This window comes from Momordica charantia (genome assembly GCF_013281855.1).
Source record: "Momordica charantia cultivar OHB3-1 chromosome 4 unlocalized genomic scaffold, Mcharantia_2.0 BLBB01000004.1, whole genome shotgun sequence".
Lineage (NCBI taxonomy): Eukaryota > Viridiplantae > Streptophyta > Magnoliopsida > Cucurbitales > Cucurbitaceae > Momordica > Momordica charantia.
Genome location: NW_028275162.1, coordinates 15,910,840 through 15,920,302, shown reverse-complemented (window position 1 = coordinate 15,920,302; position 9,463 = coordinate 15,910,840). Strand labels below are relative to the sequence as shown.

Sequence of the window (9,463 nt, the reverse complement as noted above, 5' to 3'; positions counted from 1 at the left end):
TTGGTTCGCATGGCGGGCAGATCTGCGCGGCAGATCTCCCTCTTGCCCTGCTCGGACGTGGTCCTCGACTATCCTTGCACCGAGGTCTCGCTGAGGGCCATTATCAGCGTTCACACCCCTCTGTTCTGTCGTGTTGGCAGAGTTTGTTGGATGCACCATCTTTGCGTATATATTTTTTTTTTAGATCGGGATGACTTAAGCTGTTTGTTCCCACAGACGGCGCCAAATGTTTATGCAGGAATTTGCACAACGGTTCTTCACGAATCGAGCTCCAACCCGGTCTCCGGTTCCGACCTGAACACTAGAGTGGACCTGCACAAGAGGGTAAGCACTCCGACGCTCAAGTAAGTATAGATCGGACTCCTTATTTAGTTTGAGGTGAGATTCGATACCTGAGCGTGAAATGAAGTCCTCTATTTATAGGTAATGGATCTGACAGTACACACGACCGGTGGTTATGTGTCTTTTTCTCATATCGGACCTGTCGGGTTCCGAGCAGATCGGACCCTAATCAGGTCGAACCTTGGTGCCCATACTTGGTCTTTTATAACGGGCGAACCCGGCCACCTCGGCTCTACCGAGGTGGACCTAAGCAACCCTTCTTTCTTTAGTTTCTTTAGACACCAATAAGGGTCCTCCACGTGCCATGGATATGTTTACCCCCAAACACACCCCAAAATTGATGAGGAATACGAGCTTAGAAATAAAGAGTAAGAGCAACATTTAAAATTTGTTGGTGTTTACGCTCAACAACACAGTTTTGTTGAGGGTGACCGACACAAAACTCATGAAAATAAATAGTGCATTTGTTGAGGGTGATCGACTCAAATCACTTGCATATCCTCTACACTTCATTTTGAAGCATTTTATCTAAAGTTACGAAAATATCCTTTCTTTTTGTATGTGGTTACTGCAACCACGGTCAAAATATCATATATATTCCGTACTTGTTTCTTAGACATTAAATGTGAAGAAAAGAAGAATTTGATCATTATCTTGTTGTTCATGCATTAGAGTGGTCTCTGCCTGATTAGAATTAGTCTTTTTAGGCCAACAGTCTGCTTGAAAGTGACCATAGCATCTACAATGCCCATAGCATCTACAATTGAAGCAATGTATGTGAAAAATTTCTGTGACCTCGACCCCTACTTCTTCCTTTACTTGAACTTCTTCCCCTTCATCTATTTGAAGAAGTTTGATTATCTATTCTCTCTAACTCAAAAACTTTTGAAGTCATTGGAACTTCCATTTGTAATTGGGTATAGTGTATGCCCTAGTTTATTGTATTTTCCCTTTGCTTTATGATAATGTACACCCCACTCGAGTTTAGTTCAAGTGGGAGTTTGTTAGGCGTGTTGCCTTAAACTCGTAGTTTGTATTTTGTAAAAACAAATGTCTATTTAATAAAGTTTTATTCAATAAATTTGTTGTTGAATCATAGCTTTGCATTGTCCAAAATCCAATAAACTAAACATCCAAGGTTATTTATGATGTAATCGGGACAGTATATATACTGGATATATAGTTGATATACGGGGTATATATTTGATGTACCCCTGATATATGAATGGATAATGTCCCGTGAATAACCTAAAGGGTCTATAGTATATGGATAAGGCTGGGTACCTTATCCTGGCAACACTATGGATACGGCCCGCTCTGTAAAGGTTACAGATGACTCGATCCAGCTCGTACGTGTGGAGACATGCGAGTGGGGGTAACCTGTACAATGAGTTTGTATAAGACCGGACCGCGAAATAGGCAATCTTTAGGTGTAACACCGTTAACTAATAGATTGCTATTTCTTAGGATGACCAGGCAACTCATTCTCAATCCTGAGTAAGTTATGGACTCCTGCCCGTGAGGGCTCGTCCTTTGATCTGTATGGGTGAGAGTGGCCCGAGTCGCCGACTCAATATTCCTACCATTTTGGGGACGAGACCGAGTGGGGAGCTGGGAACATAACTTCACAAGATGGAATTCACTCCTCCCCGACTTTAGGGGAGTAGATGAGTGTTCCCTTAAATGCTGACTCCGGGACTTGAACAAGGGGCCCCACCCTGTCATTGGCCGAGAGGGACTTCCGGTTATTGGTTGGACCATAATCAGGTTGTTCATTAGAGGAGCAGTGGTGTTTAAGGAGTAAGATGTAACTCAGGGGTAAAACGGTAATTTGACCCAACTTGAGTTACGAACACTCGTGAAGAATTGACTCGTCATTAATGGTCATATATCCATGAACACGAAAACATTCTGTAGTGAGAAGAATGCAACTGTGGGTCTTTAGTGGAATGACCCGTAGTTAACGAATCTAGATTAACTCGGTCAATGAGTATTATGAGAGAAATTATTTGAATGAGATTCAAATAAAATTAATATGAATAAGATTCATATTAAAACTATAGGTTAAAAATAATGTGCATAAGATGTACATTAGAACTATAGGTTATACGAGAGAAATCTTATAGAATATGATTCTATTTTTGTGATAAATAATTAAGTGTTAATTATTTATTTGATTTATATATATATATATTTAATTATTAATTGGATTAATAATTAATAATTATTTATTAATTAATATGATTAATTAATAAATTAATTTTATATTTTAATTATTATATATATATATTATATATATTAATTATTTATATAATATATATATATATTGTAACACCCCACGTTCTCTGACTCGTTTATTTCAAGAGATAAATAGTGTCTTTGGATTTTTTCCCTAAGTTGATAACTTTAATTCTTGGATTTTCTAACTTTGAAATTCTAATTTTTGGCTAAATTAGAATTAAGTTTAATTTCTTTGGCTTAAGATAATTTAAGTTCTCGACCTGTGTAGGAGATTTTTAGTTAAATTCTAAATTCACGAGTTTTAGGATTTTCCTTCCTAAATTCTACTTTTCTTTGAATTATTATTCTTGGGTTTTAGAGTTTAAGTTAACTATTTTATTTCGGGTTGTTGTGGGGTTTATTTTATTTCTAAAGCATAATTATTGGGCTTTTGTTTTGGACCATTGTAGTTTTAGTTGGGCCTCATTAAGATTTGGGAATTGGGCTATTGGTTTTAAAACAAAATAAACCAAAAAAAACCCTAAATCTATTTTGTTTTTTTTTCTTCTTCATTTTCTTTTTATTTTTCCTTTTTTTCTTCTTCTTCCTCTCGTTTGGAGCCGCCGCCCCCCTTCCCTTGCTTCTTCTTCTCCAGCAAGTCCTCTCCGGCGACCGAGCCACACCAACGACGCCCCACCACAGCAGAGTTTCTGGCGGTGTTTCTCAAGGCGAGCAGCGGCGGCGAGTCATTCCAGCAGCGACCCGATGGTGGTACGACCCCAGAACCAGCATCCTGAAAATCTGGCTTGCAGCGGCTATTTTTCTGCAATGGCGACCTGTTCTCCGACGTCACTTGCACCAGACCCGACGAACCGGCGCAACGGCGAAGTCCACGAGCACCCACGACGGCATGATTCTGCTACAGGCTTACCGTGGCATTCCGGCAACGACACCCGACGTCCCGACGACCCATCCAGCGGCGGCGCGACCTCTCCGGCGTCATAGGCAGCAGCAGCTGCGGCAGGTGGCGACGACGATTGCCCATATCCGACACCTTCGGGCAGACCACGAGCGAGTCCGGTGGCGGCGACGTGTGACTGCTCGATTCTCGCCAGATCCGGCTGCCTTAACGGCGGCTTTCCCCTCGACGTCGCGTCCTTCGGCGCCCCGTACCTGCAACACCTCTCCCCGACTCGGACAGAAGCGAACAGCTCGTGCTTGGCCCAGATCTGCGGCGTTTTCTTCCTCCCGGTGACTTTCGGTGTTGACCCACATCCGTTCGAAGCTCGATTTAGGCTACCCACACCTTGGCGAGCTAGATCTAAGTGACCCACACCTTTACGAAGTCGGTTTTGGTGAACTTAGGTGTGAGGTCGACACAAAACTTAAGGGCGTGGTTGTGGGTAAGTAGTTTCTTACTGGAGGGATTGGTTGTTGTGTGCTGATATGATATGGTTGTTTGCTCGTGTGCCCATATGTGATACTTGCATGTCGCTCGTCGTTGTTATCATTTAGTAAACGTCATTGTTGATAAAACTGTTGATATATCTTGGGAAAAGTATGTGGTTGTGTGAATAAATTGTAGCCAGGTAATCCTGGATGACTATGATTGAATTGCTATTATGTTCTAATTGGTTTTCATGATGAAATTTGTATACCGGTATTATAATCTGTTGTTTCGAAAGCGTATTGAATATTTATGAGAAATCGGTTGTGTTTGATGTATGCTGGGTATTTATCAATTATATTTTGGTTAAGTGGTTGATTGTGTTTTTTTTTTCTGTGAACGATGCCTGCTGGAGCTGTTGGATCATGTTGGACTATTTTGATTGATTGGCTTTTACATATGATCATTTTGGTGTATCGCATATTGGACTGTTATGAGATTGTGATGCATGAGGCATGACATAGTAGCAAGTAGGACTCTGATGAGAATTTTGGGACATAACAAGTAAGTAGCATGGGGGCGGGTGCGTGCGTTGATGTTTGTTATTTGGTTGCCGATGTGCTCTTTATGATGCTTAATATTGGTTCTGATACGTGGTTGTGTAGTGTAACTCTTGTTTATGTTGTTTTGTATGCCTGGTTAGTGTTGAATGTCCGTCGGTGATAATAGTGGGAATTTTGTATTGTTGAACTGTTGAGATCTGTTGTAGAATGATGTATGATTGTAGGGAATGTTCGTTAAAGTGAATTTATTTTGGAAATGTTTGTTGTCTGAATTTGTATAAAGTGTTTGGCGTGTCTCATGAGTTTTTATTATATCTAGCAGTGCTTATTGAATATGGACGTTGGATATTAAGTGTTTGGATGAATTGTGTTGGGCTCCAATCGTTTGCAATTTCTTGACTATGCTCTGTTATGACTAAACTCACTGTGGCGCTGTTGTTAAGATTTGGTATGTTGTGAAAGCATGTTTGGTTTATTGTTTTGTTATTAGAATGATGCTTATGTTGTGGAAGCATGCTGAATTGTGTTGGTGAGCTGAGAGATGCATTGAAATCATACTAGTGGTGGTGTTGTTGATGGGCGTTGTGGTGGTTGGTGCTATTAGGGAAGTAGTACTGAAATCTTGGTTGGAGGCTAGAAATGTTATGTGGAATTATGAAAGTTATGAAGTGAATGGGTGAGTGTCAGGGCCTCGGGTATAAATGGTCGAGGGCTGATACGTCACTAATTGGGTATCGAGGCCTCGGGTATAAATGGTCAGGGGTCGATACGCCAATATTGGATAAAGATGAGCGTCGAGGCCTCGGGTATAAATGGTTGGGGGTCGACGCAAGGAGTCTTTCGAAAGGAGAACTATTGGGGCCTTGGGTACAAATGGTCAAGGGCCAATAGACGGTGAAGTCATCGGGGCCTCGGGTATAAATGGTCGAGGGTCGATGCTGCAGGGTCGGGGCTCTGGGTATAAATGGTCAAGGGCCGACTCTGCTCGAAGGAGTTAACTGTGGAAGGCTAGAGTAGCTGTGATAAGCGTAGAGGTACTTGAGATGTTAGGGAGACTAGAGGTTGGTAGTTAATGTGTTACTGGTTGTGGTTGTCACCGAAGTTTATGGAATGTGTCTATGTTTGAATGCATAATGTGATGAAAAGCATGACTGTGAATGTTTCATGATTTGGTTGAGCATGATGTGGGTGTGTTGATTCTTTAATAAGCATGACACTTTGTTCCTTGATAAGTATGTTGTTTGTGCGTGACCCTTCAAATAAGGGCTGCTTACTGAGTACTGTGGTTGTACTCATCCCTCTTTTTCCCCTCCAGTTCGCAGGTATCGAGCTAGCTCTTGGGATGGTGATGGCGAGAAGGAGGCTTGATCGGAAAGACCATTAGCTATGCTGTGTGCAATTAAATTTCTTGTAGTTAGGATAGTTTTGGCCATTTAATGTTGTAGTTGAGTTGGTAGTGGTTGGTTCTGTTTAGTTTTATTGTCTAAAGGATGTCGTAAAGTTGCTGATTCATTGTTCTTTTAGAGCATTAATTTTGTTAGCCTCTTGAACTACGGGATTGTAATCCACTTAGGATATTTATGAATACATTTGTTTAAGTTGATCGTACTTGAATTAGCTTTTGCTTCATTGCCATTCGAGATGTTAATATTCATTTAGTGGATGGTTTATAGTTAGTAAGGTTTCCTTGAAGGGTTTGGTTAATGTGAAGTCGGTATTAAATGGTTTATCTGTATAGGATGTGAGTTTCTCTTAAAACATTAGTGTTGTTGTTCTAATTGTTCAAGCTCTCGTGAGTGTTGGAAATCAGGGTAGCGCAGCAGAAGCGTGGTAGTTTTATTGCTTAGTGTTGTTGTGAAGAAAATTCTCTTGTTTATGTGAAAATTTTAGGTATGCTTAGTAACGGTCCCTGTTTGGAAATGGTGAAATTTCTGGGGCGTTTACATATATTATTAATATTATTAATATTAATTATTAACTCCCATGCATTATTGCAAGGGAGTGGGGAGTTAAGTGACCTAGTTTTCTGGGGAAATTTTGCAGAAAGGTTCTGCAGAACAGAACAACACAACACTCCCAAGGTGAAGCTCTCTCAATCAAAAAAATTATCTCAATGTCTCACTCTCTTCGATCAAGGTGCTATCACAAGCACGATCCCGAGACCCAAGAGAATAGCGAGGAAGAAATAGTGGTGGTGTTCGAGGAAAACTGGTTGAAGAAACGTTCTTCAAAGGTAAAATTTCCCCTATATTTTTCTTCTGTAAAATTCGATTTTGTATCCCGAAAATCAGCAACGAAAATCCGCTTTCGCTCCGGGATTCACATCCCTTCACCATTTCCTCAATTGGTGCGTCCACATCTTCTTCCATTATATCTTCCTCTAGAAGAAGTTTACATATCAAAAACTTCTTTTGAATGAGTAGAATCAAATTGATTCAATCTAAGCTCATGAGATTGGAGAGATCCCATTAAGGTATTTATGGAGAGAGTTGACAAGTCTTTGGACTCTTCAATTGCTACTATAATGTGCTCATATCTTCTAATCATGCTTATAAGGATCTTTTGTACCACTCTTTGATCTTCAATTGCATCTACATTTTATCTCAATTGATTAACAATAGGGAGAACACAATTGAAAAGTTCTTCAATAGTTTCAGTTTCTTTCATTCTAATGGTATCAAATTCAGCTCAAAGTGCTTGCAATCTTACCATTTTTACCTTTTTCTCTCCTTCTTACAAACATTGCAATGCACCCATGCTGCTTTAGCAGATGAAACTCTTGACATTCTTTCAAAGATATTTTCATCTACAACTTGGTAGACAAAAAACAATCTATTTTTGTCTTTCTTTCTAGCATCTCTCAACTCGTTGAGTTATTGTTGTGAAAGACTATCCTCACCATTTGGCCCCAAATATTCTCTATCAACAATATTCCAAAGCTCTTGAGATCTATGAAGAACCTTCATTTGTTGACTCTACCACGTCTATAGTTCTTTCCTTCAAATAAGGAAGTTGAAGCTACAACATGTTGCATGATATCTTTTAAAATTGGCTTTGATACCACTTTGTTGGAAACGTTAATAAACCCTCACTAAAATTCACTCTAAAACTCACAAACTTTAAAGAGAAGAAATTTGTTTTCTTATGAAACTAAATTTGTTTTCTTATGAAACTCAAGAATACACCAAAGAAGATATTGTTCTCTTTTCTTTCTTGATTGAATTGCTTCAATTTTCTTTTAGTTACAAAGTAGAGAAATCATCCCTTTATATAATACCCAATAGACACCTATAAAAGACACAAATTAAATATGAATATTTGTATATATACCATTCATGTATCTCAAATACATTAACTCACATGTACCTAACAATTCAGGTATGTTTCTAGGGAATGGAACACCCTTTAGGCATTATTTTGATTCCTTAAGGTCCCATAATGCCTTTTAACTAGGGTTCATGTGTTTTAGATTCATTAACACCTCATGAATAATTTTAGCTTGCTTGAGATTATTTAGAAGTACTAGAACAAACTTATTCCCATCACTTTTTAAATTCTAAATGATTATCTTTTAGCATTTAATTTGGTTTAGTGTGATGTGATTGTGAACTTTAGAATGCATTTTAAACTCATTGGCCAAGGATGAACTACGAGACTTATAGTGATATGATTACTATCCTCCGAGTATACGGTAAATATTGATACAAGTCGATCAAGTTTAGGGGTAAAAAATGATTTTTGTTCATAAAATAAAAGCTACAGACAATACAAAGGCTTCTAGAAAAGAGAGAGAACCAATATATTTCCAAGTTTCCAAGGGAACTGAAAAATATGCTAAGCAGAGTATCTGATGCATGTAGGTAAGCCATATCACTTATTCCCATTCTCTTCACTCATGTTGTCTGTCACTTGCGGTTCCAAATTCCCTTTGCCCACCCTCCTCCCCATATATAACAGCATTCTCACAGACCCAAAACCCAACTAACCAGCTTTGTCTCTTCACATACTTTACAAAACTCTATAATCTCAAGCTTCCATGGCTTCTTTGAAAGCTGAGAAACCTGCATTGGCTGCCCCACAAGCTGCACAGTCTAAGAAGGAGCCTAAAGCTACCCAGGCTGCACCCAAAGCTTCTGCCCCGAAATCCAATTCCGCCTCGAAGAAGGCAGCTCAAAAATCTCAAGATCTCCCTAAAAAGGTACTACGAAATAGTAACAAATATATGATATTGTAATTTTGTTTTTGGTGTATTTATGTCGAAATATCAGTTGTACTTCTTATTGAACAAACTAGGATCAAAATGGATAAACTGATAATATACTCAATATGTTTAAAATTATCTTCATACGAATTTATGATCGTACATCGTGTTTTCTTGCAACGTAACAAAAATTCGTTGTATGATTTTTGAACCTGTCCTATCGTTGGTTGTGTAGGGGAAAGGCGGCAAGTCTGGTGGAAAGCACTGAATAAAAAGGGCTGATTCTATGGTTGCTTGCATGATGAGCTAGCAAAACCAAATTACCATGTTATATTAGTATGCTTTTTATCTTATATCTTTGTATTTTCATGCTCTTGTATCCTTCTCCATGTACGTTCACTTAAATAAAAATATGCTGCTATGATAATATCTGTGAGTATTTGGACCAGCTTACACGCACCTTAACTAATTTCACGAAGCAACCGCCTAACCCTATAACATTTTGTGTCAAAAAACACATAAAAATTAATTCTTAAAATAGGTGATCATTCTCTCTCATTTTATACCGCGTTCATATTATCTTTCTTACACACCATGAACACTATGCCCGCGCTTCTCGAAAGAAATGAATGTCTTGATATGCTGGTCGAATTTTGTAGATCATGAAGTTAGGTTTCATGTGTCAATTAGCAATCACATATTCACAATAATTTAATCTTACATCAGCGTTTTGTTTGAAACAAAACATAT

General features: G+C 38.9%; 1 long non-coding RNA gene across 1 annotated transcript; it reads left to right on the top strand.

Moving 5' to 3' along the window:
- Positions 1-8,288: 8,288 nt before the first annotated feature.
- Positions 8,289-9,140, top strand: LOC111025418 (uncharacterized). The gene is made up of 2 exons (XR_002603534.2): positions 8,289-8,710; positions 8,949-9,140. It is a non-coding gene; the product is annotated as an uncharacterized LOC111025418 (long non-coding RNA).
- The last annotated feature ends 323 nt before the right edge of the window (positions 9,141-9,463 follow it).